The sequence below is a fragment of the Homarus americanus genome, unplaced genomic scaffold, assembly GCF_018991925.1.
Source record: "Homarus americanus isolate GMGI-L3 unplaced genomic scaffold, GMGI_Hamer_2.0 scaffold2539, whole genome shotgun sequence".
Lineage (NCBI taxonomy): Eukaryota > Metazoa > Arthropoda > Malacostraca > Decapoda > Nephropidae > Homarus > Homarus americanus.
Window position 1 is genome coordinate 4469731 of NW_024725489.1, and position 24150 is coordinate 4493880.

The 24150-nt window shown below is 40.4% G+C and overlaps 1 protein-coding gene across 5 annotated transcripts in view; it reads right to left on the minus strand.

The window, feature by feature from the left end:
- The window catches only part of LOC121865027 (Friend leukemia integration 1 transcription factor-like), a 213235-nt gene that overhangs the window by 72014 nt on the left and 117071 nt on the right, over window positions 1-24150 (minus strand). For 2 of the 5 annotated variants that reach the window (XM_042364345.1, XM_042364341.1), the window contains one exon: window positions 2815-2841. The exons of the other annotated variants lie outside the window; for them this stretch is intronic. The gene's annotated coding sequence lies outside the window, so the exon portion shown is untranslated. The remainder of the gene's footprint in view (window positions 1-2814; window positions 2842-24150) is intronic. 5 annotated transcript variants of the gene reach the window in all.

The following is a 24150-nucleotide window of genomic DNA, read 5'->3' on the forward strand; positions in this document are numbered from 1 at the left end:
TAAAATAAAAAATTCATATCCAAAACATTACCAAATTTGGTCTCTTAAAATGACCTCAATCAGACAGATGTAGTTAAGGTTTGCGTCTCGGTGGCTATTCTACCGCTATAGCTAGGCCAAGTATATTCTTATCTCCTTGGTAAAGAACCCCAGTGAACCCTGACTAAGGTAGTGTTATGTGCTTACCTCATCTTGTTCATGGTAATATACAAGTAAAATTATAACAAACTAGAAATTTAAAAAAAATACTTTATCTGAACTAGCCAGCCAGTAGTACTTGATAATGTACCATAAGTTTATACACCGGTCTTAACATCTTACGCTGTTAAAAAATTATATTACTAGCCATTAATAATATACGTATAACATTCCATAGTATGAGTTAACTTTAAGAGACACATCAAATCTCCATTGATTATACTGTATATGACTTTACGCTTAATTTTCATCATTATTATTATCAAAGCATGTGTGTGTGTGTGTGTCATCCACCCCGGAACTAGACCACTAAACTTTACTTCCTGCTCTCTGCTGTTCCTATTAGTACTCAATATACAGTTTTCATCTACCCCATCATTGCACTCAGGGGTTTTGTCTTTGTACTCGAGGCGGTTGTCGTCGTACTCAAGAGGTTAAATCATCGTATTCGAGGGGTTAAGCATCGTACTTCGGTAGGTTGGGTTAAGGAGTAAGGACCGCTAGTTATAACAACGGCCTACTTATACAGTACAGTACAACACACACACACACACACACACACACACACATATATAAAGTAAACAGAAGGAAAATATCACTGAATTATGTCTAAATCTAGCAGCAACAACTCAATGAATACTTTGTGGAGAGACCTACATGGTGCTTCATGATGGCAGCGGGGTAAGAAAAAAAAAAGTCACACTACTCAAAAATTCACCGGAAAACATCAACGTTGGAGTGTACCATGTCTTTCAACACCACTTAAAAGTCTTCTCCTTTACGCATATCATCACTCAGAACTTCTATTGTCTTAATTTATTTTTCTCTGAACAAAGCCGGACACGGACGCACGGACACACAGAAAAAAGTACATAAAAAACGGAAGAGGAGCTTTGTTTACTCGACTCAGGACCGGATGGATACCAGGGTACCATACCGAGCCGTTTACTGCACATGATGCAAGTTTAGAATTCCCGCTATGGTATATACCCAGCGGTGAGTGTCAAGATGAAACACCAACCACACCAATATCCTTTAATTTATTTTTTTTATCTGGTTCATTTATGCTGAGGTTTAGGATAGGGTTGGTTAGGATAGGTTTGGTTAGAATAGGATAGGATAGGATAGGTGCACTTATGTTGGGCGTTTAATCTCCATGTGATCCTTTCATCATTATTATTGTTTTCAGGATCAGTATTATCAATAACCAGTATTACTATTCCATTTCGCATCATTATTACTTCATTATCATTAAAATACAAAATCACTTATTGATTACACACCATTTAAACGCCCAAAGTAATAAACACCGCCACGTACTCTTGTGTGTGTGTGAAGATAATAAGATAATAAGATAAGCTGATTAATACCTGTTGGTTTATTTTCACCAGATGAAGAATTTAACATATATAATTAAACCCACAGTTACGTGAAACAAGTTATATATGAATAAGTAATATATAACTTGTAAAATTAAAGGTTAAACAGGAGTCATAACTATTGTGAATAAAGTTGTAAAAGGAGGGATTATATTAGTTGACTTAGATAATAATTGTGTTGTTCTATCAAGTCCTTCTCAAGTTACTAAACCGAATCGAATTTTACACGTACAGATGGGTGGGGGAGTGGGTGGACGGGGGGTGGGGAGTGGGTGGACGGGCGGTGGGGAGTGGGTGGACGGGCGGTGGGGGTGGAGTGGTGGACGGGCGGTGGGGAATGGGTGGACGGGCGGTGGGGGTGGGTGGACGGGCGGTGGGGAGTGGGTGGACGGGCGGTGGGGGGTGGGTGGACGGGCGGTGGGGGGAGGTGGACGGGCGGTGGGGAGTGGGTGGACGGGCGGTGGGGGGGGGTGGGTGGACGGGCGGTAGAGTGGGTGGACGGGCGGTGGGGGTGTGGGTGGACGGGCGGTGGGGAGTGGGGTGGACGGGCGGTGGAGTGGGTGGACGGGCGGTGGGGAGTGGGTGGACAGACGGGCGGTGGGGGCGGTGGGGAGTGGGTGGACGGGCGGTGGGGAGTGGGTGGACGGGCGGTGGGGGTGGGTGGACGGGCGGTGGGGGAGTGGGTGGACGGGCGGTGGGGAGTGGTGGACGGGCGGTGGGGGTGTGCGTTGGACAGGCGGTGGGAGTGGGTGGACGGGCGGTGGGGGTGGACGGGCGGTGGGGAATGGGTGGACAGGGTGGTGGACAGGGAGTGGGTGGACAGGCGGTGGGGAGTGGGTGGACGGGCGGTGGGGGTGGGTGGACGGGCGGTGGGGAGTGGGGAGTGGGGTGGACGGGCGGTGGGGGGTGGGTGGACGGCGGTGAAGTGGGTGGACGGGCGGTGGGGTGGGTGGACGGGCGGGTAAATTAGGTGGACGGGCGGTGGGGAATGGGTGGACAGGGGGTGGGTGGACAGAGGTGGTGGACGGGCGGTGGGAAGTGGTGAACGGGCGAATAGATACTGTATATTTTATGAAGGGAACTAATACTGACAAAATAGATACAACTACTACTAACACTACCATTACTACTACTACTAACACTACCATTACTACTACTACTAACACTACCATTACTACTACTATTAACACTACCATTACTACTATATACTACTACTAATTGTTAAACAAACACTCACGCTGCAGGTACACAGACGACCACCCACCTGGAAAAAAGAAGCGGGTATAAGAATATATGATGAGGATATATATGATGCTCTCTCTCTCTCTCTCTCTCTCTCTCTCTCTCTCTCTCTCTCCAAAATACGTAATTAAAAAGCAAAATAAAAGACGTAAATTTTAATTCCTTTCCACGATCGAAGATGAGATGGGTGATGGTAGGGATGGTGGTGGTGGGAAGGGATGGTAGTGGTGGGTACGGATGGTAGTGGTGGGTAGGGATGGTGGTAGTGGGTAGGGTTGGTGGTAGTGGGAAGGGATGGTAGTGGTGGGTAGGGATGGTGGTAGTGGGTAGGGTTGGTGGTAGTGGGAAGGGATGGTAGTGGTGGGTAGGGATGGTGGTAGTGGGAAGGATGATGTGGTGGTACGGATGGTAGTGGTGGGTAGGGATGGTGTTAGTGGTGGGGATGGTGGTAAGCCATTGAAGGTAGATTAGTAGTGTGGAAGGATGGTAGTGGTGGGTAGGGATGAGTAGTGGTGGGTAGGGATGGTAGTGGTGGGTGCGGATGGTGGTGGTCGATAGGATGGTGGTAAATTCGTGGGACGGTGGTAGTGGGAAGGATAGTGGTGGTGGGTAGGGATGTTGGTGGTGGGTGGGGATGTTGAAGTAGTCGGTAGGGTTGGTGTATTGGGGAAGGGATGGTGAAGTAGGTAGTGGGGATGGTGGCAGTGGTAGAGTAGGGATGTTGATGGTGGGTAGGAATGGTGGTGGTGGGTAGGGATGGTAGTGGTGGAGGTAGGGATGTGAAATTGGTGGAGTAGGGATGGTAGTGGTGGGTAGGGATGGTGGTGGTGGGTAGGGATGGTGGTGGTGGGTAGGGATGGTGGTGGTGGGTAGGGATGGTGGTGGTGGGTAGGAATGGTGAGTGTGGTGAGTGCAGGAATGGTGGTGTGGTGGGTAGGGATGGTAGTGGTGGGTGCAGGATGGTAGTGGTGGGTAAAGGGATGGTAGTGGTGGGGATGGTAGTGGTGGTGGGGATGGTAGTGGTGGGTAGGGATGGTGGTGGTGGGTGGGGATGGTGGTGGTGGGTGTGGTGGTAGTGGTGGTAGGCGTGGTAGTGGTGGTAGGCGATGATGGTAGTGGTGGTAGGGATGGTGAAGTAGTGGTGGGTGAGGATGGTGGTAGTGGTGGAGTAGGGGATGGTGGTAGTGGTGGGTAGGGGATGGTGGTAGTTGTGGGTAGGAGATGGTGGTAGTTGTGGGTAGGAGATGGTGGTAGTGGTGGTAGGCGATGGTAGTGGTGGGAGGAGGGGAGACTATCAACGAGTCTACGGGGTTTAACATTCACATTTGACTAGTATGTAATTTCCTGTACATCTATCACCTGGAAGACGACAAAACAACGCTCTTCAACCCTACAGCTGATGTCGAAAACCCTTAAGACTGACTCATGAACAGTACAAAAAGTCATTAGAAAAGAGTTCACTAAGAGTTCACTTGACCCCAAAGACCACGAGTTCTCAAGAAGTTCATTCGACACTGTTAAAAAGCTAAATTTCTCTAAGAGTTCAGACGACATCACTGGTTACGTTCTCTAACAATTGGTAACGTTCTCTAACAATTGGTAACGTTCTCTAACAACTGGTAACGTTCTCTAACAGCTGATTACGTTCACACCACACTACGGTTAAGTTCTCGAAGACATCAAATCTAAATCAAAACTTTTAAGATTTCAACACAACAAGAAAACTTAAGATAACGCACAGGGTAATTTAATTGATAAGTTAAAGATTGTTTTTTTAACAGATAAAGCGAGTGTTGTTGTTGAGGTATAAGGGCCAGAGAATCAAACAGACAAGTGTTTAACGGGAATAACAACAAAAAGAAGCCCGAGTGTTGGCAAGTCTTTGATAAACTCATTAAGATAAGGAGTTTCACTTTCGGCGACACAAGACTCCGCCCGGTCATGTGTCACCTGAAGAGTAGTAGCCTTCCCCCTCAAGCTTACTTCTCATATAATCAAACACCCTAACGTTGCCTGGAGGAGGTGGTTAGGTTAGGTTAGGTTAGGGTGGTAAATCTTATAATTTATCCTTTATACCCAGGAGGGATTGCCGTGTGTGTGTAATAATAATATTAATATTAATAATAAACGGTTTATTAATAGAGTTGCAGCCGGTGGCTGAAAATATACAGACTCACATTTGATTTAGACATAATGATATAATATGCATTGAATACATTTACAGGGCTGTACAGTACATAAATCAGGAGTTGTTTATTATTTTAACAATAGATGGGATGGTGCTGTTCTTATATCTATCGGTGCGGGCTCTTATGGGTTGCATTTTGTTGTAGTGGAGGACTGCGCGAGTTGGGTGGAGGGCTGCAGGTGGCAGGAGGTGGCGATGACAAGGGTGGTGCAGTAGTCCACTGCCAAACCTTTCCAGTGCTTGGTGGTGGAGGTTACCGAGGGATGGCATTTCCAGGGTGGAGAGAGCGTTGGTGTAGCCGGAGTATTCTGCGCCGAGCATGATTCTGCAGGCCCTTTTCTGTACCTTCTTTAGCTGACGTTGTTGGGTGGAGTTGAGAGAAGACGACCAGGCTGGTGACGCATATGTTAGTTTGGAGAGAATAAAGGCGTTGTAGATGGTCCTCAGCTCTGGCGTGGGTGTCCCAAGTGACCTAAGTCGTCGTAGCATGTAGAGACGGTACGAGGCTGCCTTGACCGTGTTATTTACATGGGCCTTCCAGTCAAGTTTGTTTTCTATAGTTACACCCAGGAGTTTGGCAGACTGCACCAGCTGGAGAGGATGGGCACCCACTGTGACTGCTGGGGCTTGCACTGGAGTGGTGGCGGTATTGATGTGCATGACTACGGTTTTGGTGTGGTTGATGGTGACCTTGTTCTCCGTAGTCCGTGCCTGTAGTCTGTCCAGGGTGCCTTGTAGCGATGAGTAGTCTGGTGCGGTGTTGTCCACTGAAACCCCTACAGTGCAGTCATCCACGTACTTCCACCTGTGAGGAGTGTCCCATAGCCATAGAGCGTCGTTGATCAGGATGAGGAAGCACAGTGGTCCCATCTTGGTCCCCTGGGGAACACCGCAGGTGAGGTGTTGGAATGTAGAGACCAAGCCCTGATACCTCACTGCATGGCGACGTCCACTCAAGAAATCAGTGAGCCATGAGACCAGGTTGGTGGGCAGCCCTAGTGCAATAGCCTTGTTGATAACAGTGCAGTGATCAACAAGGGCAACGGCCAGTGATGTCTTACGTTTCTGCAAGTTTTTGTGCAGAAAATCCAGAAAGCTCATCAAGCTCATCAATTGACTGATAGATACTGGCAAATGCCCACTCAAAAACAAAGTCCTCACAAAGTAGACTGGGTATGGGGGTAATGGCAACTGGCCTGAGGTCGTTAGGGGACTGTGGGGTGGTGACCTTGGGGATGGGGGTGACATATGCGGTTTTCCATTCATTAGGGCATTTGCTTTGTCTGAGGGATGCATTAATAATAGAACAGAGGGGGGTGGCAAGTTCGACTGCAAACTCCTTGTATATTTTGATTGGGAGGTCAATTGGGGTCGAGGAGCGTTTGGATTTAAATTTCAGGAGTTTGTTGGCGATTTCATATGGTTGAACACTGGGAGGGGGAGGGGGAAGGTAAGTAAGCTGGGAGGAGAGTGAGGTCAAGACTGGGTAAGGTATGACATATGGTAGCAAAATGGTTATTAATTATCTCAGCTGCCTCCTCACTAGGTAAATGTGAGATGAAAGGAAGTGTGGGAGACTGACGGTTGAGACCACAGAGATCTTTTACCTTGGAGTACAACTGACCGATGCCGACTTCCTTGAGGCCGTGCACTTTCCTGTGTGTGTGTGTGTGTGTGTGTGTGTGTGTGTGTGTGTGTGTGTGTGTGTGTGTGTGTGTGTGTGTGTGTGTGTGTGTGTGTGTGTGCGTGTGTGTGTGTCCTTGAAAAACAGTTTATATAGGTCGATTGTACAGTTGTTATTGAAATAATAATTCATAAACATTTACCCGCAGTATCACACTAACATGATGTGGGAAGCAGTTACTTGTAGGAGACGAGACTCAGATGCGAGTGTGCACCAACATACTGTACACATAAATAAAAGAATACATACAGATCCGAGGCAATTAAAAACAACAACATATCAAGGACCAGTGTGCTTGCTGGGGGAGGCCGAGCAAGGGAGAGGGACGGGAAGTAGAAAGGGGCGAGAGAGAGAGAGAAGAGAGTGGAAGGAGTAAGAGAAGGGAGAGGGGGTAGAGGAGAAGTGAAGGGTTGAGGGGGGGGGGAGAGGTGAGGAAAGGAATAAAGGAAGGGAGGGAGGTCGGGACACTGGAGGCCGGGGTGCACTCATCACATTTCCTGCTATGATAAGTGCGTCTGGATGAACTGGGTGTGTCTGAATTCGAAACCAGTGTCGTCTGATGTTGGACAGTGAACGATACCGCTTAAACGTATTACCCAACACCACGACTCTCAACAACAAAATCGTATTATAAATTGTTCTCGTACGTGTAAACCTTAAAAACGATTATGTCTTGACTACAAAACGAAATACAAAAGTACAGTCAGAAATGTCATCCGAATTACACCGAAACTTCAGATACGTTCTCGTAACATAACAAAGAAGACAAAATCGTACTAGAGTTCTATATCTAACGAGCTGACCTGAAGCTTATGTACTTAAAATCCAAAATGGCTCAGTACAATAACACAGAGACTCTAATTAACCCACATACGCTGAGTTAGTAGTTAAGACAAGTTAGGTGACATACAGTGGTTAAAGAGGAGATCTTATGTGAATCCTAACCCCAGGCTGGCGTCATTCCTGAACATCGCGTCATTTATCTATCTGCACCACTAAGCCTCACCTCCATAATGTGTCGTTAAGTACAGTACTGTGTTTCACCATTCCTGTTTCATTTGTATTAGTTTCACCATATTTGCCATTATTCTGTTTCATTATCAAGAGTTTCACCATTACTGTTTCATTGCCAACTGCTTTGTTACTTCCGTTTCACTACCATTACTTACCATCACATTTAATCACTACCATAAGTTTCATCAGTTATACTACCATAAGTTTCATCAATTATACTACCATAAGTTTCATCAGCTATACTACCATAAGTTTCACCAGTTATACTACCATAAGTTTCATCAGTTATACTACCGTAAGTTTCATCAGTTATACTACCATAAGTTTCATCAATTATACTACCATAAGTTTCATCAGTTATACTACCATAAGTTTCATCAGTTATACTACCGTAAGTTTCATCAATTATACTACCGTAAGTTTCATCAGTTATACTACCATAAGTTTCATCAATTATACTACCGTAAGTTTCATCAGTTATACTACCATAAGTTTCATCAGTTATACTACCGTAAGTTTCACCAGTTATACTACCATAAGTTTCATCAGTTATACTACCATAAGTTTCATCAGTTATACTACCATAAGTTTCATGGTTATACTACCATAAGTTTCATCAGTTATACTACCATAAGTTTCATCAGTTATACTACCATAAGTTTCATCAGTTATACTACCGTAAGTTTCATCAGCTATACTACCGTAAGTTTCATCAGTTATACTACCATAAGTTTCATCAGTTATACTACCATAAGTTTCATCAGTTATACTACCATAAGTTTCATCAGCTATACTACCATAAGTTTCATCAGTTATACTACCGTAAGTTTCATCAGTTATACTACCATAAGTTTCATCAGTTATACTACCATAAGTTTCATCAGTTATACTACCATAAGTTTCATCAGTTATAGCACCATCAGTTTCATCAGTTATACTACCGCAAGTTTCATCAGTTATAGCACCATAAAGTTTCATCGGTTATAGCACCATAAGTTTCTCAGTTATACTACCATAAGTTTCATCGGTTATACTACCATAAGTTTCATCGGTTATGGCTACCATAAGTTTCATCAGTTATAGCACCATAAGTTTCATCGGTTATACTACCATAAGTTTCATCAGTTATAGCACCATAAGTTTCATCAATTTATACTACCATAAGTTTCATCAGTTATACTACCATAAAAGTTTCATCAGTTATACTACCATAAGTTTCATCGGTTATACTACCATAAGTTTCATCAGTTATACTACCATAAGTTTCATCAGTTATAGCACCATAAGTTTCATCGGTTATACTACCATAAGTTTCATCAGTTATACTACCATAAGTTTCATCGGTTATAGCACCATAAGTTTTATCGGTTATAGCACCATAGTTTCATCAGTTATACTGCCTGGTTCATCAGTTATACTACCATAAGTTTCATCGGTTACATAGCACCATAAGTTTCATCAGTTATACTACCGCCAAAGTTTCATCAGTTATACTACCATAAGTTTCACCAGTTATACTACCATAAGTTTCATCAGTTATAGCACCATAAGTTTCACCAGTTATACTACCATAAGTTTCATCAGTTATAGCACCATAAGTTTCATCAGTTATAGCACCCATAAGTTTGTCATCAGTTCGACACCTGCAAAGTTTCACCGGTTATACTACCATAAGTTTCGTTTGTAGTTGCAGCACCATAAGTTTTCATCGGTTATACTACCATAAGTTTCATCAGTTATACTACCATAAAGTTTCATCGGTTATACTACCATAAGTTTCATCGGTTATACTACCACCAAAGTTTCATCGGTTATACTACCATAAGTTTCATCAGTTATAGCACCATAAGTTTCATCAGTTTTCATAAGTTTCATCAGTTATACTACCATAAGTTTCATCAGTTATAGCACCATAAGTTTCATCAGTTATAGCACCATAAGTTTCATCAGTTATACTACCATAAGTTTCATCAGTTATACTACCATAAGTTTTCATCCAGTTATAGCACCATAAGTTTCATCAGTTATACTACCATAAGTTTCATCAGTTATACTACCTAAGTTTCTGGTTATACTACCATAAGTTTCATCAGTTATAGCACCATAAGTTTCACCGGTTATACTACCATAAGTTTCATCAGTTATAGCACCATAAGTTTCATCGGTTATAGCACCATAAGTTTCATCAGTTATACTACCATAAGTTTCATCAGTTATACTACCATAAGTTCATCAGTTATAGCACCATAAGTTTCATCGGTTATAGCACCATAAGTTTTCATCGGTTATACTACCATAAGTTTCATCAGTTATAGCACCATAAGTTTCATCAGTTTATACTGCATAAGTTTCATCGGTTATGCTACCATAAGTTTCATCAGTTGCAGCACCATAAGTTTCATCAGTTATAGCACCACTCGTTTCATCAGTTGTAGCACCATAAGTTTCATCGGTTATAGCACCATAAGTTTCATCAGTTATGCCGCGGTTTCATCGGTTATACTACCGCAAAGGTTCATCAATTTATAGCACCACCGTTTATCGTTCGCACCATAAGTTTCATCAGTTATGCTACCATAAGTTTCATCGGTTATAGCACCATAAGTTTCATCAGTTGTACTACCATAGGGTTTCATCGGTTATACTACCATAAGTTTCTGCATCAGTTATAGCACCATAAGTTTCTGCATCGGTTATAGCACCATAAGTTTCATCTGGTTTATACTACCATAAGTTTCATCGAAGTTATAGCACCATAAGTTTCACCAGTTATGCTACCATAAGTTTCATCAGTTATAGCACCATAAGTTTCATCCGGTTATACTACCATAAGTTTCATCAGTTATAGCACCATAAGTTTCATCGGTTATACTACCATAAGTTTCATCAGTTATGGCACCATAAGTTTCCTCGGTTATGCTACCATAAGTTTCATCAGTTGTATACTACCATAAGTTTCATCGGTTATACTACCATAAGTTTTCATCGGTTATAGCACCATAAGTTCCAGCAGTTATAGCACCATAAGTTTCGCGTCAGTTTATACTACCATAAGTTTCATCAGTTATACTACCATAAGTTTCATCGGTTATAGCACCATAAGTTTCATCGGTTATAGCTGCATAAGTTTCATCAGTTATAGCACCATAAGTTTCATCAGTTATACTACCATAAGTTTCATCAGTTGTCTACCATAAGTTTCATCAGTTATAGCACCATAAGTTTCATCAGTTATAGCACCATAAGTTTCATCAGTTATACTGCCATAAGTTTCATCAGTTATACTACCATAGTTTCATCAGTTACTACCATAAGTTTCACCAGTTATACTACCATAAGTTTTCGTAGTTATACTACCATAAGTTTCATCAGTTATAGCACCATGATCCAGTTATAGCACCATAAGTTTCATCAGTTATAGCACCATAAGTTTCATCAGTTATACTACCATAAGTTTCATCAGTTATACTACCATAAGTTTCATCAGTTATGCTGCATAAGTTTCATCCAGTTATGGCACCATAAGTTTCATCGGTTATACTGCCGCCAAGTTTACAGTTACTTTGTGGTTTGCCATCCCAAGTTATACTACCATAAGTTTCATCAGTTATCCTACCATAAGTTTCATCAGTTATCCTACCATAAGTTTCATCAATTATACTACCATAATTTCATCATTATACTACCATAAGTTTCATCAGTTATACTACCATAAGTTTTTCATCAGTTATCCTACCATAAGTTTCATCAATTATACTACCATAAGTTTCATCAGTTATACTACCATAAGTTTCATCAGTTATACTGCAAGTTTCACCAGTTATGCCACCATAAGTTTCATCAGTTATAGCACCATAAGTTTCATCGGTTATACTACCATAAGTTTCATCAGTTATAGCACCATAAGTTTCATCAGTTATACTACCATAAGTTTCATCAGTTATCCTACCATAAGTTTCATCAGATATCCTACCATAAGTTTCATCAATTATACTACCATAAGTTTCATCAGCTATACTGCATAAGTTTCATCAGTTATACTACCACCAAGTTTCATCAGTTATCTACATAAGTTTCATCAATTATACTACCATAAGTTTCATCAGTTATACTACCATAAGTTTCATCAGTTATACTACCGCAGTTTACCAGTTATACTACCGCAAAAGTTTCATCAGTTATACTACCATAAGTTCATCAGTTATAGCACACCACTAGTTTCATCAGTTATAGCACCATAAGTTTCATCAGTTATAGCACCATAAGTTTCATCAGTTATACTACCATAAGTTTTCATCAGTTATACTACCATAAGTTTCATCAGTTATACTACCATAAGTTTCATCAGTTATAGCACCATAAGTTTCCATCAGTTATACTACCATAAGTTTCATCGGTTATAGCACCATAAGTTTCATCAGTTATACTACCATAAGTTTTCATCCAGTTATAGCACCATAAGTTTCATCGGTTATACTACCATAAGTTTCATCAGTTGCACCATAAGTTTCATCAGTTATAACATAAGTTTCGTTATCGGTTATAACTAAGTTTTCATCAGTTATGCTACCATAAGTTTCATCAGTTATACTACCATAAGTTTCGTCAGTTATAGCACCATAAGTTTCATCAGTTATAGCACCATAAGTTTCATCAGTTATACTACCATAAGTTTCATCAGTTATAGCACCATAAGTTTCAACAGTTATAGCACCATAAGTTTCATCGGTTATAGCACCATAAGTTTTATCAGTTATACTACCATAGGTTTCATCAGTTATACTACCATAAGTTTCATCAGTTATGCACCATAAGTTTCATCAGTTATACTACCATAGGTTTCATCGGTTATACTACCATAGGATTTCATCGAGTTTATACTACCATAAGTTTCATCCAGTTATCCCCTACCATAAGTTTCATCAATTATACATTAAGTTTCATCAATTATACTACCATGGTTCACCAGTTATGCCATAAGTTTCACCAGTTATGCTACCATAAGTTTCATCAGTTATAGCACCATAAGTTTCATCGGTTATAGCACCATAAGTTTCATCCAGTTATGGCACCATAAGTTTTCATCAGTTATACTACCATAAGTTTCATCGGTTATACTACCATAAGTTTCAACAGTTATAGCACCATAAGTTTCACCAGTTATACTACCATAAGTTTCATCAGTTATACTACCATAAGTTTCATCGGTTATAGCACCATAAGTTTCATCGGACCTTAGCACCATAAGTTTCATCGGTTATACTACCATAAGTTTCATCAGTTATACTATAGGATTTCATCGGTTATAGCACCATAAGTTTCTGCATCCAGTTATAGCACCATAAAGTTTCATCGGTTATAGCACCATAAGTTTTCATCAATATACTACCATAAAAGTTTCATCAGTTATACTACCATATTAAGTTTCATCGGTTATACTACCATAAGTTTCATCGATTTATACTACCATAAGTTTCATCAGTTATACTACCATAAGTTTCATCAGTTCTACTACCATAAGTTTCATCGGTTATACTACCACTCAAAGTTTCATCAGTTATCCTACCATAAGTTTCATCAATTATACTACCATAAGTTTCATCAATTATACTACCATAAGTTTCACCAGTTATACTACCATAAGTTTCACCAGTTATACTACCATAAGTTTCATCAGTTATACTACCGCCGTTTCATCAGTTATACTACCGTAAGTTTCATCAGTTGCTTTACCATAAGTTTCGTGGTTATACTACCATAAGTTTCATCAGTTATACTATAAGTTTTTTCATCAGTTATACTACCATAAGTTTCATCAGTTACACTACCATAAAGTTTCATCAGTTATACTACCATAAGTTTCATCAGTTATACTACCATAAGTTTCATCAGTTATATACTACCATTAGTTTCATCAGTTATACCATAAGTTTCATCAGTTCCACTAGTTATACTACCATAAGTTTCATCAGTTCTACTACCATAAGTTTCATCGTTATACTACCATAAGTTTCATCAGTTCTACTACCAGTTTCATCAGTTCTACTACCATAAGTTTCATCAGTTATACTACCATAAGTTTTCACCATTGTTATACCACCATTTGTTTTACTTTGTTTCACTAATATTAATTTCGTTCTTGTTATAATACCGTTAAATTGATGTTTCATTCATTATTTTCATTAATGTTTCACTATCAAATAATCTGATTACCGTTTCATCATCAGTTTCACGAGTATTACATGTTATATTATTATTGCTATTATCATTATTATTATTATTATTATTATTATTATTATTATTATTTCTGTTTGTCACATATTTATCCCACAGGTCCATTTATCATCTATATTTAGAAAGGTCTCTATATTATGTGTTAGTGATATGGTTGGTTTTCCTGTTCGAAACCTATAAATAAAAGATAATGTGGGTTAGTTTGCGTAAATCCAGTTAAGAAACAACAGCAAAAACCAAGAACCACCCAAAGTAATGCATGTCGTCATCAGGATTTCGTATAATCAACTGAATTTTGAAATAAGTTGTGTCGTGATAACTTTCGGTAGTTCCTCATACATATATCACAAACGCCAGATTTGAAAGACCATGGGTGTCAAGGTTTTCGGAGTTGTGTTTTTTCTACACGATAAAACGTTCCAATGATAATCGATTGCGGGTGGATGGCAAGTTCATGATCAAGATTACGACTGCTTATTTATCCGATTTTCAAAAGAGTTGTTAGTTATTTTCTTCCTTGGTATGAATCATAATTTTACGTCGAATCCTAAAAGAAAATAAGAAAAATTCGATACTAGTGGGTCAGACACCATGACTCAACACACATCAACTCCTTCAGATAACACGAGATAACATATCCAAGACGAGTGATCAATATCAGCACATAACCCTCACCACGGGGTCATAGAATGCCAACAAGACACACAGACAGACAGACAGACAGCAGTGTTGGGTTAACTGGTATGTGAGATTTAAGAAAAAGAAGAAAGATGCGAAATAAAGAAAATGTGAAACCTTGAAAAAAAAACGGAAATAAAACTGATTTATTATATTGATACCGAGTAAAGTTTCATTATATCAAACCTCTAGTATCATAGCCCTGATATATGCGGTACATGTGAAGATTAGCCTAAGCTTATATATTTATACCACCTTAATGCTAACTAACTGACATTAACCTAACCTGACATTAACCTAACTGACATTAACCTAACCTGACATTAACCTAACACATTAACCTAACCCCCTCCCGAGAGCGTTAGTGGTGTTAAATCAGTGAAGAATAAGCTAAGGGTCTAATCTTCAGGTGCTCCACAAATGATAGTATAAAATAAGCGATTACTGTATCTACCCGACCAACCACATGTTAGATCCGTCTCATTGTTCAGATAGTACTGTATGAGATTGTTTCAATATCGTGGCATCAATAATAACCTCCACCCAAATTCTCCTCTTTAGAAATATTTGATGTATACAGTTACGTCAATTCACTGCGGCTAACGACATACAACACCATAAATATTAAAACAAAGATTGAAATTTCCCAGGTTAGAACAACAGACAATATCCGGTGTAATTATTTTCCGGGGGTGTTTATTATGATAAGGAATTAACGAAACTTTCCACGTAATGTATCTGGTTATATGCAGCTGTGAAAAGGTTTAGATTAAGAGGATTATGACGTCAACACCGGCGGCTTCGTGAACCTGAAACTGGGCAATTGCGTCACTTTACTCTTCCTGTGTAGTGACCATACGACAAGTGCGCCATAAATCATGTTCCTCGAAGATTTCTTGTGGATCTTCTGATAAGAAATAACAGTTCTAGCGGTGCTATAGTGACGTAATACATTAACGTAATGACCGAAAACCTCTTCAGTGTCAACACTTGTTACTGTGACGAGTTTCCCGTCTAATATATTTTGTACGAGAACTACACATAATATTGTACTAAATATAAAATTCCAAACTTTTATATACAGTAATTAGTTAATACATACGTTGACTTATCAATGTTTTAACATCCAGCAAGCAATCTCAATTCTTAATGCCCGCTTATATAATTATGCTTTTACCGAAGAATATATTTATAGTTATAAAGACCAGCATTATGACAGTAGGAAGGCGATTTAAATATAATACATGGTGACACAGTAGAGTGTTACACAAGAGGCGAGTACTCCCAAAGTTTTGAGTTCGTGGCACATTACCAACTCGCACCACCAAGGTCTCTCTCTTTCTCTCCTACCCATCTACAGTAGCTACATTTTTTTAATGAGTTAATAAACTTTTTGCGTAGGCTACGGATTATGTTATTGTGCATAGTTTATCCTTGGTCATAGACCAGAGTTTATCGAGGTTAACTGCTGGGAATGTGACTATGCAATGGATTCTGGACGCTACTGTCCAGTGCCTAATTAAGGTGGATTCACACACAACATTGTTGTCAACACGTTGGATAATATATCCCAACATTGTTGGAAAAGAAAGGTGAAATAATCACAAGGACCACAACAGTCATTTTACTGATATATTTCTGTTGGCGACAATGTTCAAACACTAATATTGGAAACATTTTCGTGTAACTCACAACACTGTTGATAACACAGTTGCAAGACATGTTACCGATAATGTCTTGGTGGCTCCACCTTCAGAGAGCAGCAGGACCGTATCAACAGCCCTCTGATGATCTCAGTAATATAATACAATGCTTTCACTTTCATTACATGATTAATTCTTATTAATAACATAAGTATTAATTTCATAGTAAAAAATAAAACAGAAATAACAGTTTGATGAGTAGCTGTTCACCTCTCCAGCACTGATAAAAAAGATAAACTCTTCTTTTTATCGTATACCTGGACTTATAGGTTATGTAGTAGGTCTTACTGGCGTCCTGCAGCAGAAATACCCTGTTGGGGCGAGGGCACGTGGTGTGGGGCGTGGTGTGGGCGAGGCACGTGGTGTGGGCGAGGGCACGTGGTGTGGGCGTGGCGCGAGGGTAGTGAGGTGGACAGCAAGACAGGAGTAATGTGACAGTTTCATACCTTATCTCTGTTATCTACACGGCCTCGTCTGCCTCCACCAAACACTACCACACCTGTTGTACCTGCTCACTGACACCTGTTGACACCTGCTCACTGACACCTGTTGACACCTGCTTACTGACACCTGTTGACACCTGCTCACTGACAACTGTTGACACCTGCTCACTGACAACTGTTGACACCTGCTTACTGACACTTGTTGACACCTGCTCACTGACAACTGTTGACACCTGCTTACTGACACCTGCTCAAGACACCTGTTGACATCTGCTCAATGACACCTGTTGACACCTGCTCACTGACAACTGTTGACCTTGCTTACTGACACCTGTTGACACCTGCTCACTGACAACTGTGACACCTGCTTACTGACACTTGTTGACATCTGCTCACTGACAACTGTTGACACCTGCTTACTGACACCTGTTGACACCTGCTCACTGACACCTGTTGACACCTGCTCAGACAACTGTTGACACCTGCCCACTGACACCTTTTTCACCTCCTCTGAGCACACGAACCCGACAGTTGACCCACTCGACCGTGACCCTGACTTAAATCTACCGGACTGTGACCTCTGACCTAAACCTACCGGACTGTGACCTCTGACCTAAATCTACAGGGGATCATTATAGGAATCTTGTCTCCTATGTGAATGAATCTTAGGTATAGTCTCTGTACAATTTTGATATTTTTCTTAACATTATTGGTTTATGTGGGCTGAGGTCTACCAGATAAATGTATTGTTATATTTCCATTTTGAGAGTGTTCATCAACTTACGAGAGTCTGGACATTGCGTTTTAACAGATACAGTAATGTGTTTTCTGAGCAAGGTCACCGCCACCACCACGTAACTTCAACACTATAAAACTCTCTCCTTCCTTATCATAAAAACAATTTGTGGTTAGTGAGATCTAAATCAATTTAAACGTTCTCTAAATCTAGCTCATATTGTTATCAGGAGTTTGGCCCTTCTAGGATACAGAATAACCACATCAGTCAGGGGTGACGGGGTGACACGTTGCCAGAATAACTTGGTTTTATGTGATATCAAATGGTGGACAAACAAAATTTTATCTTGTCCTGAGTAAATCTTTAGGTTTATTTTATGTCAGTAATCACCTACTTCTTCAGCATCCTCTCTAACCAAAATACAACCTTTCAACCCAAGACGTGACGTGCAGATACTTACACAATGTAACTCAATCTTCTTATTCGTTTTAACAACCAACATCACAAAATCTTGCTAACTTAACATTTAGGGATCATCATCGTCATCGGTGTTCGGGCTAAGAGGTAGTTCTGTAGTCGCCTTCCCTGAGCTAATGACAACAGTACAACTCTCACTTAGATAAACAACAACTGGAAACTCGAGCCATAATCCCTACTGCGGCGACAATCTTCAAAGCCAATCTGATGACGACGGGGTCACTGTCTCACCTGTGTCTGAGCTAATCATCACGCATACAGGTTATCTGCTGGCGGGAGAGTGACACTCAAGCTGGGGAACTGACACTCATGCTGACAAAGTGATACCCATGCTGAAAAAGGTGACACCCATGCGCACAAAGTGACACCCAAGCTGGCAAAATGTGGCACTCAAGGTGACAAAGTGATACCCATGCTAACACAAAAAGATTAACACCCTAGGTTATTTACCTTTAAATTAAACATCTCAACTTATTTCACCGGGGTCCTTAAGCTATGTCAGGTTGGATTAGTGTTCGTGACTAATCTTCAGATAAAATAAGTTGGGATGTCTAATCTTCAGGTGATAAACTCAACACAACAGCCCACTATCAGATCATGAAGGTGTACCGAACCTCACTACATCTGGCTAATATATCTGTTCCCTCAGTTCACGACGACACACGACCCGCTGTTCATCTTAAGAACATGAGAAAGGAGTAAACTGCAGCTGGTCTATTGGTCCATATTGGGATTGCCGTTACACTTCAACCCCTATCGCTCATATATCCACCCAACCTATGTTCGAAGCTATCCAGCGTGTTCGTGTTATTGATGATGTTTGTTGAACTTGTTCACTCATCCACTACCCTATTCAAACCATTGTTTACCTATCTCGCGCCTAATATATATTTGTCTAATTTAAAACCACTTCTACGAGTTCGCTCCTGGTTGGATAGTTTAAATTACCTTTGTTATATAACCTTTTTGTTTTAGCCCTGACTTCCATTTATACACCTCTATCATATCGCCCCTCACTCTACGTCTCTCAAGGAGTTGCAAATTAAGAGGCTTTAACCTGTCTCTGTATTCAAGGTTCTAATGCGGGATTAGTCTTGTCGTTCTCCTCTGAATTCTTTCTTGGGATTCTATATCCATTCTGTAATACGGTGACCAGAACTGAACTAAATAATCTAAGTGAGGTCTCTAAGCGCAAGTTGTAGTTCTAGGATGACCTCTTTAAATCTTGTAACGAACACTCCTTTGTATAAACCCTAGTACTCTGTTAGCCTTGCTTCGAGCACCCATAACAACAATTACACTTCACTGTCTAAATATACTCTCACCGAATCTGAGGAGACACACACGCCTTCCTGTGACCTTTTGGGCTATAAAGATTTGGCATGTGACGTGTTTATAGAGAACCTCGCCTATGTTAATAAGATAATGGCCTCTTGTGCACTCTCGTTTATTATTATTATTATTATTATATAGACAAAAGAACGCCGTACATTATTGACCGTAAACACCAGCTGAGGTTGGTATAAATAGCGATGATTGCTGCGGAAATGACGGACAAATGTGCATAGTGTTACTCTAGCGGCCGTCACTAGTATTTTGTAAACAAACATGGACAGGTCCCCGGTGCGGCCCACCAGGCATTTTGTTTGACACTGAGTCGGGAGAATATTCAACAGTTGTTCCTTGTTTTTCTTGCTTGTCCGCCAAAGTGCTTCTCTAGTTGTCTCCTCGCCCATGTTGTCTTCAGGTATGACGTGAAGTTAGTGTAGTCGGTACACTGAACGTCCCGATTTACTTGTTCATTTAGATTTTTATTTGATATTGATGAGGTACTCTAATGATACACGATTGAATAAACCTTTCCTTTATTATAAGCAACTAAGCTTATTCGTGTTAAGCTTTATGTTCGGTTTCAATCTTGCGATTTACCTAGATGAAGGTAGCTCACTAGACTAAGCTGCCCATCAGTGACGTTAATCGTTTCGCGGGTAGGAAGGTCGCCATTGTGTCTCCGGACTGGTTGAGGTGAAACATGGAGCTTACATCCACTAGTCCATTATATTGTTCTTTGTTTACACCACAGTCTGTCATGGCCGTTTCTAAGAATAATCTCCCCCCGACACAACAAATCGGCTAACAACAAACTGACGTCACTGTACAAATCGGTACGTGACATCCTTTTAGAATCGGTCATGACAACATTCTCAATTCAAACCATGGCAAAGTGTGAAATCGGGCTATAGCATTGTATTATTGAGGAATCGGGTATTTGTAAATCTAAAAACGATGGCAATGAAATCCATCTGTTGCGTGTTCGAGTTACCTCGAGGCACACGTGGCTATCTGATTTTCCTTGTCAGATGGTAATCATAGAGTATTTATCGGGCCGGTTTCCTGAGCTACCACCCATATGGGTTCAGCTTACGCGCTGTGAGGTGGAGGTTTAATGGTTCATTTTACACAGGTAAATGGTGACAGTACATATTATATTATATTATATTATATTATATTATATTATATTATATTATATTATATTATATTATATTATATTATATTATATTATATTATATTATATTATATTATATTATATTATATTATATTATATTATATTATATATTATATATTATATATTATATATTATATATTATATATTATATTATTATATTATATTATATTATATTATATTATATTATATTATCATATTTATTATATTATATTATATTATATTATATTATACAGTATTATAAATCGTGCGATATATCTAACTAACCTAGCCTACCTAACAAACCTAACCTAACCTAACCTAACCTAACCTCTAACCTAACCTAACTCAGCCTATCAGCCCACTAAACGTAACGTATGTGGGCACAGAAAAATTAACACTATGTCTCTGGGACCGAAAACTCCTACGAAATCACTAATCATGAATAACTGTGAACCTGTACACAGTGATCCCTACTGTACTGCACACACACACGCACACACACACACCTACCTGACTTGAGGAGATATACGCGTGTCTTTTATCTTGATAATTTCACTTGTACTAGAGTTCACCTTGTGTGTGTGTGTGTGTGTAGGGTCCTAAACACGCGTCACCTGTACCATAAGTCAACTTGGAGCTCCTGGGGGAGAGATAAGACTCACCAGATAGATTAATCAGATGGCCTGGATGGACGGACTGAAGGACGCGGGAGAACGCAACACCAGGTAATAGACAACAGCCAGACCACCTTCACTGACATACGAATTCTGAACAACATGAAGACGAAGACTAATGACGACCACCTTACCTACACCAGTGGTTCTGAGTTCAGGTCACATTCACACACTTCCTCAATTCCTACCCCATTTTGAATTGTCATCAAGTAATATTTTCACTATTATACTTTTATAGTGATAATTATTGAAACAATTTATGAAACTAAATTGCTTTATTAATTGCCATCAAATTAAAAAATAAACCCTTATTTCAATGGACCATAAAATTTCCATGGTATTTAATGCCAATTTGGCCTGCGTGCAGAGAAACTACACTAGAAAACCGAGGAACAAATTCAGTTAGTTTTGCTCGGAGGTCACCACGCTCACAAATGTTGAGACGTCTCGTTTAGTCAACATATCCGTAACAGCACAAAGGCACATTCAACCAAGTATGTTGTTGAAGTGTATGTATATTATGTATGCTGGATTATGTATCATGTATGTATATTATGTATGTGCTCCATTTATATTTATTCAGCCTAGCTAGCGCGTGTGGCAATGTTATTACCATATCACACGCTTAATTAGTTGCCTGGCGACGTATGGAAGCTGCTAATGTATCACTTGCCATACGTCGTCTATGGTAGTTGACAGGACCTTAGCTGGGAGCAGTGCTGTCCCACTCTGTGTACATACTCTTATCCAGTAAACCTACGCACTGCGCCATGTTAGATGTTCTGGGTAATAAGTTCTATATACAGGAGAACACAAACACCTGTATAGTTTTGTAAGTTCAGTTTTACTGGATAAGAGTATGTACACAGAGGTGGATAGCACTGCTCCTAGCTAAGGTCCTGGTCACTTACCAGACGACGTATGGCAAGTGATACATTGCAGCCATACGTCGCCAGGCATGATAATTAAGCGTGTGGGATATGGTAATAACATTGCCACGCTGCTAGCTAGGCTGAATAAATATAAATGGACACCATAATATACATACATGATACATAATCCAGCATACATAATATACATACAGGAAGGACAAAAGCACTTGCTGAGCCTCTGTAGCTAGTTTTTTATATTTGGCAACAACTTGGGGATCCAGCCACATGAAGTGTTGTTTTGAAGCATGGGTCGGTTTCATACTGTCATCATATTGCATGTCCATTAGCTCGTCGATCTGGTCAGACTCCATTCTAGCCAGGCAGTCATTATTTTCCCAGTTAAAGAGAAATGGCTGAGCAATCCAAGAAGGGAAGTTCATCTGTTTCAGATCAATGAATCCGTCGCTCGAGCATCACTTTAACATGAGCACGCTTTTCAAACCTCAATAATTTAATAGTCCCAAACAGGATTAAGTCTGAAACAGCAGTTTTTTGTAAACTGTTAATTCGTGATCGCCCTCATAGTTGTGTATATTGGTATTTTGTTTGATATATACTGTATATACACAGTTAGCAAAGTACATTCTTTCCCCGTTCGGAGTTCCTCCCCTGACTGAAATTCTTCAACAATTCCTCCCCTTGGATTTGAAATTCCTCCTTGTTTGAGAATCACTGACCTACACCCACTACCACCGCCACTTCACACCCACTACCGCCGCCCACACTTCACACCCACTACCGCCGCCTACACTTCACACCCACTACCGCCGCCTACACTTCACACCACTACCGCCGCCTACACTTCACACCCACTATGCCTGCACTTCACCACTGTACTGTCCTTCCTTGCTTCTCTCCGTTATTTTCACCCACTATGTTCTCCCTTTATAGCCACTACCTGCACATTGCCCACTGCCGCCTGTTTCACTTCTTGTGCTTTTCCACTGTGGCCTTGCCAGCTGCTTACCCCTGTGTTCCACTGTGTGCCTGCCTTCACTTACACTTCTTATGTCTCACCACTGTAGCCGCCTGTTCCTTTTTAGCCATGCGCCTACTTTTCTTAGTAGTGTTCATACTAGCCTGGCCACTTCTATGTTCGCCACTGCTGCCGCCTACACTTCACCCACTACCGCTACACTTCACACCTACCGCCGCCTACACTTCACCTACCGCCGCCTACACTTCACCCCACTACCGCCGCCTACACTTCACACCCACTACCGCCGCTACACTTCACCCACTACCGCCGCCTACACTTCACACCCACTAACCAACACAGACAATAACTCATCAAGATCCTAGTCAAACCTAACCTAACCTAACCTAACCCTAACCTATAATCTAAAATAACCTTTCTTAACCTAACATGACAACTTAACCTAACCTAACATAACCTAACCTAACCTAACCTAACCTATAATCTAAAAATAGCTTAACCTCTTAACCTAACGTGACAACTTAACCCATCCTAACCTTAACTAATCGTGGCATAACCTAACCTAACTTAACTACACATAACATTCGCCTACACAACTGTACACTTTAAACTCAGAGGCGCTGAAGTAAGTAACCTGGGCATCAACTAATACATCACCGCCATCTAATTTAACCCACTATTAACGCCAACACTAACCTAACACTGTCATCAGTAACACAACAAGACTTCTTGCTGTCATAATAACACCACACTAACCTAACTGTCATATTAACACTAACATAACCTAACACTGTCATATTAACGCAACACTAACTAACACTGTCATATTAACATAACACTAACCTAACACTGTCATATTAACATAACACTAACCTAACGCTGTCATATTAACATAACACTAACTCGCACTGTCATATTAACAACACTAACCTAACACTGTCATATTAACATAACACTAACCCTAACACTGTCATATTAACATAACACTAACCTAACGCACCATCATGTTTAAACACTAACCTAACATGTATTAACATAACACCCTAACCTGCTGCCGTATTAACATAACACTAACCCTGCTGTCATATTAACGCAACGCTAACCCTGCTGTGCACAACACTAACCTGCTGTCACATAAACGCGCAA